Below are 8,769 nucleotides of genomic sequence, written 5' to 3'. Positions count from 1 at the left end.
AAAAAAAAAAAAAAAAAGCATAAGACATGGAATTATGAATGTGTTTAAGGACCTTAACCTTAAAAATGATTTTAAAAAATGCCTAACTGAAAAGTGTAAAAACGCAAACAGTTGAATGAATGTGGTAGTTTGAATGGAAGTGGCCCCTATAAGCTCATAGGGAGTAGCACTATTTGAAAGGTCTGCCTGAGTGCTTGCCATGTTTCCCCCTATCCTGATAATGAACTAAACCTCTGAACTGCAACCCATTGCCAACTAATTGCTTTCCTTTAAGAGTTACCATGGTCATGGTGTCACTTTACAGCAATAAGACAATGAGATAAGAACAACATTTCAAGACAGGGAAGTAGAAACAGAATCACTAAGAGAAAACGCAAACTGAACTAAAACTGGAAATAAAAAAGTTAGGATGTCAGACAAAATCTCAGAGATAAACCTCATCAACAGATTACAAGACAATCAAGAGAGAATTTAAAACAAGGTAGAATAAATAGCTCAGTCAAAGAAAGTGTTAATCCTAAAAACATCTAGTAAAAAAGTCCAGGACATCTCATCAAAGGCTGACAAGGTCTTTTTTTTTAAACATTTATTTATTATATGTAAGTACACTGTAGCTGCCTTCGGACATCCCAGAAGAGGGCATCAGATCTCATTATGGATGGTTGTGAGCCACCACGTGGTTGCTGGGATTTGAACTCAGGGCCTTCAGAAGAACAATCTGTGCTCTTAACCCCTGAGCCATCTCTCCAGCCCCAATAATATTTAAATGTTTCTGTTATCATTGCAACATTTTTTTTTTCCCCCGAGACAGGGTTTCTCTGTATAGCCTTGGCTGTCCTGGAACTCACTCTGTAGACCAGGCTGTCCTGGAACTCAGAAATCTGCCTGCTTCTGCCTCCCAAGTGCTGGGATTAAAGATGTGCACCACCACCGCCCGGTATTTTTTTTAAACAAAATCATAGAAGAAAAAATTTCCAAATCTAAAGAAGGAGGGCTCTGTCTAAGTAGAAGAAGCTTATAGAATACCAAATAGACAGGAACAGAAAAGAAATTCTCCAGACCCATAATATTCAAAACTTTAAATATGTAGAACAAAGAAATAATGTTTAAAATTGCAAGAGAAAAAGATTAATCTTATAAAGACATGCTCCTTAGAATAACTCCTGACTTCTCAGGGGACACTCTCAAAGCCAGTAAGGCCTGGATAGATGATTCATAATGCCAGAAAGACTACGGATGCCAGCCCAGACTACTATACCCAGCAAAGCTGTCAATCACAAGCAACGAGGAAAGAACATTCCACAACAAAACCAAATTTAAATAATTCCTATCTACCAATTCAGCTCTACAGCAAACTTTAGAGGGAAAACTTCACCCTGATGAGATTAGCCACATCCAAATAGATACAGGAAACAAATAATCCCAGAACAGTAAATGAGGCAAAAGAGAGGAGAAAACCTCACACTTCAACAACAAATATCAGAAATTATTGATAACAGACTAACAGATTAGAAAACAGAATCCATCTTTCTACTGAATGTAAGACATAAATCTCATTGTCAAAGATAGACAGCATCTCATGGTGAAAGGATAGAAAAGGTATTCCACGTAAATGGTCCCAAGAAGCAAGCAGGTGCACTTCTTTTAATATCAGACAAAGTAGACTTCTAATTAAAACTGACCAGAAGAGATAGGGAAGGACATTACATATTCTTTAAAGGAAAAATCCACCGAGAGAATATTGCAATTGTAAACAGTTATGCACCAAACACAAGGACACCCAAGTTCATACTAGAAATGCTACTACAACTAAAATTACAAGTTTATAACACACAGTGATAGGTGGTGGTTTCCATTCCCCCACTTTCCTCAATAGTCAGTTCACTCAGACAAAAGCTAAACACAGAAATACTGCAGTTAAATAGCATCGTAAGTCAATTGGACCTAGCAGACATGTACAGAACATTCCAAGGAAGCACTAAAGAGCACACTTTATTTTCAGCCTCTCATGGGACTTGCTCCAAAACTGGTCACATACCAGGACAGAAAGAAAGTCTCAACAGATGTAAGAAAATTGAAACAACATTCTGCCTCTTTTCTGACCACTGTGAGTTAAAGCTGAATATCAAGAGCAAAAGAAAGTATACAGACTCATGGAAATGGAATAGCTCACTACTAAATGAAAAATGGGTCAAGACAGAAGCCAAGAAAAAAATCTCTTTTTTGAGTGAATGGAAATAAAAATACAACATATACAGACACACTGGACACATGGAAGGTGGTTCTAAGAGGCAAGTTCATAACACTAAGCATTTCTTACACACACACACACACACACACACACACACACACACACACACACTGAGTGATCTCACAGCAGTAACTTAGTGACATCTGAAAGCTCTAGAACAAGAAGGAATTAACACCCTAAAAGAGAAAACAGCAAGAAATAATCAAACTCCAGGATGAAGTCAATAAAATAGAAACAAGCAAATATACATTCAGAAGTAATACAAAGAGTTAATAGATTGAGTTGGTTCTGTGAGAAAATCAGTAAGATTGACTTTTTTTTTTTTTTTTTTTTTTTGAGACAGGGTTTCTCTGTGTAGCCCTGGCTGTCCTGGAACTCACTCTGTAGATCAGGCTGGCCTCGAACTCAGAAATCTGCCTGCCTCTGCTTCCCAAATGCTGGGGTTAAAGGCGTGTGCCACCACCGCCCGGCAAGATTGACAATTTTTTAAGCAAAATTAATTAAAAGATGATCCATAATAACAAAAGCAGAAGTGACAATGGGAACATTACTACAGAGACTGAGGGAATTCAGAGAATCACAAGGACTCCCCTCAAAAATCTCTATCCGACCAAATCGAAAAGTCTATAAGAAATGGATGAAAAGCTTGATATGTATCATCTACCAAAGTTAATCCAAGATCAAATAAGGAATTTAAACATACCCATGACCTCTACTAAAATAAAAGTGCCCCCCACCAAAAAAAGCAAGTCCTGGCCCAGATGGATTCAGTGCAGAATTCTACCAAACCTTCAAAGTAGAATATATATAACACTCCTCAAATTATTTAAAAAACAGCAACTGAATTAACACTAATTCCTTTTACAAAGTTAGTATTATTCCAATGCCAAAACTATGCAAAGACCCAACAAAAAATTTACAGATCAATATCATTTATGGACATAGACACAAAATTCTCAATAAAAGGCTTGCAAATTGAATCCAAGAACACATAAATGTTATGTACCATGATCAAAATTGGCTTCATTCAAGAGATGCCAGGGTGGTTCAATATATGTAAATCAATAAATATAATGCACCACATAGATGGACTATTAAAGACAAGAAATACCTTCATTCATTAGATACAGAAAATCCAGCACCCTTTCATGATAAAAGTCCTGAAGAAACTAGGGATGCAAAACGCACACTTCAATATACTTCAATTTACAGCAAGCCCACAGCCAACACTAACCTAAATAGAAACATAAAGCTTTTCTACTCATATCAGGAACAAGATAAGGATGCCCCCTCTTTCCATACCTATTCAATGTAGCATTTGAAGTCTTAACAAGAACATAAAATGGAAACAGATCAAAAGGATGTGAGTAGGAAAAGAAGTCAAAGTATCTTTATGTGTAGATGACATGATTTTATGAAGAAAAGACCCTAAAGACTGCATCAGGACGCATCTAGAGCTGAAAAACAGTTTCAGTCACGTGGCAGAATACAAAATTAACATATAAAAATGGCAGCCCTCCTACAAACAAATGACAAATGGAGAAAGAAATCAGGGGAACAGTACCTTTCACAATATCTGCAAAAAATATCCTGGGATAATTCTAACCAAGAAGGTGAAAGTGTGTAAATAAAGACTTTAAGATATTGAAGAAAGAAACTGAAAAAGACAGCCAAAGATGGAAAGACCTCCCATGTTCATGGATTGGTAGTGTTAATATTGTGAAAATGGCCATCTTGCCAAAAGCAATTTACAGATTCAATGTAATCCCCATCAAAATTCCAACACAATTCTTCATAGAAATTGAGAAAATTCTTCAAGTTCAGATGGAAATTAAAACAAAACAAAACAAAACAAAACAAAACAAAAAACAAAAAGCAACCTCAGGATAGCTAAAATAATCCTGAGTGATGAAAGAACTGTGGAAGGTATCACCAGCCAGATTTTAAGTTGTATTATGAAGCCATGGTAATAAAAACAGCATGGTGTCCACACAAAACCAGACGTGTTGATCAATGGAATTGAACTGAAGATTCATGCATAAGTTCACACACCTATGGACAACTGATTGCTGACAAAGAAGCCAAAAACACAAAGTGGAGAAAAGACAGAATTTCCAACAAATGGTGCTTGACAAACTGGACAGCTGCAAATACAAGAATAAAAATAGATCTACATCTATCACCCTCCACAAAACTTAACTCCCCATGGATAAAAGATGTCAACACAAGAGCAGATACCCAGAATCTGATAGAAGACAGAGTACAGAATAGATTTGAGTTCGTTGTCTTGGGAAAGGGCTTTCAGAACTGGACACTGACACACAGGCAGTAAGATTCATAAAACAGAACCTCATGAAGTTAAAACCTCTGTACCGCAAAGGACACTGTCATTTGGCAAAACAGTAGGCTACAGGATGGGAAAAATTGTGTACAAATTATACATCTCACAGTGGGTTAGTATGTACAATATATGAGGAGCTAAACAAAAACTGGACATCAAGAAAGCAAATAATCCTATTTTAAAATGACATATGAAACTAAACAGAAAGTTCTCGAAAGATGAACGACACTGAGGAGAGCTTTTGGGGCCAAGGACAAGGAAATGGGCTGCAGAAAGGAATCTGACCTTGGACCAGGACAAGGAAGTAAGCTCAGGCAGGAATCTAATTTTAGGCTAGAACAAAGAAATAGGCTTCAGGCATGATTATGACTTTGGGCTAGGGCAGGGAAGTGGGCTCAGATGTTTTGGTCATCCTGATAAGCCCTTGCTGTTCATTGACTACTTGTGTTTATTGTATTCTTTGTTTCTCAACCTAGAACTGACCTTATTACTTGCATGTAATTAAAATGGTATAAGAGCAGATTGGGAAAAAATAAACCCGCCCCAGCCTCAGAACTGGCTGGGGTCAAGCTACAGTGTTGTCTACTTGTCTTTTTTCTTTTTAATCCTCACTCCTGCACTGGAGAACCTGTTGACTGACAGAGCTGGCTTGGCTAAGACACAATTTGCAAATCCAAACTACTGTGAGATGTGGGAGTCCAGCCACTATGGAAATTGGAAACTGGGAATAGATCTACCTCAAAATCTAGTTAAAACTGACATGGTATGGTACATGCCTTTAATTCCAGAAATTGGGAGGCAGATGCAGGTCAAGCTCTGTGAATTTGAGGGCAATCTGGTGGTCTACATAGTGAGTTCCAGGGCAGCTAGCGCTGTGCACAAAGAATTCTGAATCGGACAACAGAGATACCAGTTCATTCATGTTTGTTGCTGGCTTATTCATAATATTTAGAAATTAGAGACAGGCTAGATGTGTACTAACAGTTGAATGAATATGAAAATGTGATACATTTATTTATACAGTGGAATATTATTCAGCTCTTAAGAGAAATGATATTCTGAAATTTGCAGCTAAATGGATGGAGGTAGAAAAAAATAATCCCGAGTGAGTTAACCCAGATGCAAAAGACTAATATTGTATGTTATCTTTTATGTGGATTTTGCTTTTAAGCTTTTGATATGTGAGCTACAATCCGAAAAAACCACACATATTAGATACCCAGTGAAGGACTAGGGTGGAGGGGAGACTCTCCCAACGAAGGGGAAACAGAAGATAGTAGCTGTGGAGGAACAAAGAGGAAAGTAGACTAGAATTAAAAAGGTACTTGGATGGAAGACAAGGGTAAAGGAGGGAATACGGTGAGGGACAACTCTCTGCCCTTTCCAGAAGCAATGAAAATGAAAAGAAAGCGAGGGTAAATTGAATGGTTTTCTTAGGGTCTCAGAGTTTGGAACTGCAAGGCCTGAACAGGGAAGCAAAGGTTGACTATCAATACTGAGCTCTTCCTCCACCCCAATCTCCCTGTCTCTGCCTGTACAGGTAAACCTGCAGATTGTATCTCTGAATTCGAACCCCGGAGCAGCTTTTCTCCCTCCCCAGCTGTAGCCTATGGGTTACTGTCTTTGGTCTCCCCTTCCAGGTCCTGCGACTTGGAACTCCGAGGCACTGCTGGTAGGGCCAAGTACTCTACCGATGGTCCAGGCAAACAAGCGCACCTGTTGCTTCATTTTTCCAGAAAGGAACAACTATCCAATCTCAAATTTCAGATTCAGAGGCAGAGGACAACTAGTCCGGATTCTGCGTGGTCCACAGGGAAACGTTGCAGGTTTGATAGTCTACCCGGGACATATGGGTTCAATGGGTTCTCTCAGGACGAATTCAGCTGCCGCGGCGGAGGTATTCTTAGTGGGTTCAGTGGCCATTTTCCAAACTAGAAATATCGAGTGTGACCATTCCCAGTTAGGGCCACTGGTAGGAGGCAGGGTTAAGTGGAGGGTTTTCCTCACTGCCTTCTGAAAATAGGGGACACAAAAACATCAATGTTTATGCTCGATCTTCGAGCTTCTAGCATGTGAAGCCAAGTGTGATAACCATCACACAATACGAACACCCTACAGTAACATTTCTGTTATCTCACCCTCCAAGACACTATCTCTTTGCTAAGGCACCATCAAGATAGTACAGATCTATGTTAACAGGGAAAACAAAACCAACCAACCAACCAACCAACCAACCAACCAACCAACCACCCAAAACCTGAAAGGAAGCAATCAAGCATGGATAAAAGCCATGGATGAGAAGCGAGATAAAGGCACTGGGGAAAGAAATCAGCAAATAAAGGTACAGATCCAAAACTTAACAAAACAACTGGAGGATATGGGCGGCTCATATTACTTCTACGCTAATCGAGCTCTTTATTTCTTTAACTAATCCCTCAGTGCCCGGGATCATCTTGTCCCTTGTATTTGCACTGGGTCTACTAGTCCCCAGGACTGTATGATTGGTCAGTGCCAAAATACAGAGCCGAGGTTCTCATAGACAATCTGCTCAAAAGCCTTTCAGGACAGGAGCATCTGCGCCACTTTCTAACACAGTGGTTGGTTCTCAGCCTGTGGATAGAGACTCCCGAGGGGAGGGGGAATTGTCCCACAACCCTTTCACGGGGGTTGCCCTAAGACAACCGGAAAACACAGATATTTACATACGATTCATAACTAGCAAAATTACAACTATGAATTAGCAATGAATATAATTCTATGGTTGTCGGTCAACACAGCATGAGGAACTACATTAAAGGGTCGCAACATTAGCTTGATGGCTTGTACGTGCTCGTCCCAGGGAGTGGCACTAAGCTAGCCCTGATTAAAAGTTGCCTTGGTCGTGGTGTCTGTTCACAGCAGCAAAACCCTAACTAAGATAATTAGGAAGGCTGAGGACTATTGCTCTGAGAGAAAAGTGACCAAAGGGAAGTGGACATGGAAAAATGTGGAGATCCAACAAATTCCTGGAGGCAGTGGAACGGTGTGACTTCCTTTGTTTTTTCCTGGAAAGAGGATGTTGAACGTGCTCCTGTAGACCAAGACACATGGTGAAAGGCTCTAGCAGGCCGGAGCATAACAAACATGGTGCAGACAGCTTTTGCTCTTTGCCTTTCTTGCCCTTGATGGAACGTTAGGTTACATTTCCAAAGCTCACCTCCAAGGTCTAGTCCTTTATGTGCTTGCTGATTCATTCCTGTGACTGTACACCAAGGTCCAACTATCAAAACATCAAGGTCAAAATTCATTATTTTGACTAACTGATTAAAAAACTCAATCAGAACTCATCAACAGTCCTAGCTCATTCTAACACAGACCTCGTTTTTTTTTCTCTCTCTCTCTTAAAATTAACACTTGCAAAGCTATTTGCTGCTGGTTTCAGATTCAGCCACCTTGTTTCTTTGCCTTGCTTAATAAGGCATCTTTTTGTATTTGGCTTGAGCTTGAAAATTGGTCTTTGGGTGTGATCTATGTCTAATCTGGGGCTCAGAGGGAAGCACCCCACTGTACATGTGGTTCCTTTCAGATAGGTGTTTGCTCTGTTGAAAATCTGAGAACTTCAGAAAACTACCAAATTAAGTTCTGTTCCCACCCGGCCTCGAACCGGGGACCTCTTGCACGCGAGGCGAGCATGATAACCACTACACCACAGAAACACAAAACAGTACTAGCTCTTTCACTTTGCCATCCAAGATGTGCACTGTATCCTTGCTCAAGTGTGATTCAGAAGTTACAGATCCCCACTAACAGAAACAAACGCAAGGAATGCAACCAAAGCAAAGATAAAAAATGATAGTGGATAGGTGAGAACCTGCTACAGAGAAGTATTAATAAATGTAGCTTGGGCGGCGCGCAGAACGGAGAGAGCTCTCGGGAGAGAGAAGAGTAGGAATTCCTGCTAAGATGTAAAGGTGCACCGCAGGGGAATCCGGTATGTGTAAAACTCAGTCAGGGAATGAGGTTGGAGAGCCTGATAATCCGGAGACATTTCGAGGAGAACCTTGTAGCCTCTGGAGAGCTTTTGAGAGAAACTGGGCAGGTGGCTGAAATGATCACAGCAACTTGTTAAGGAAAGATTCATTCATTCATTCATTCATTCATCCATTCATTCTCTCCTCTCTCTCCCCACTCCCTTCCC

The 8,769-nt window shown here is 40.0% G+C and overlaps 1 non-coding gene across 1 annotated transcript; it reads right to left on the bottom strand.

The window, feature by feature from the left end:
* Nucleotides 1-8,214: 8,214 nt before the first annotated feature.
* On the bottom strand, nt 8,215-8,287 carry Trnaa-cgc. Its single transcript has one exon. It is a non-coding gene; the product is annotated as a tRNA-Ala (tRNA).
* Nucleotides 8,288-8,769: the final 482 nt, after the last annotated feature.

The sequence above is a fragment of the Mastomys coucha genome, unplaced genomic scaffold (genome assembly GCF_008632895.1).
Source record: "Mastomys coucha isolate ucsf_1 unplaced genomic scaffold, UCSF_Mcou_1 pScaffold7, whole genome shotgun sequence".
Taxonomy (NCBI): Eukaryota; Metazoa; Chordata; class Mammalia; order Rodentia; family Muridae; genus Mastomys; species Mastomys coucha.
This window is presented reverse-complemented; position numbering and strand designations above follow the sequence as displayed.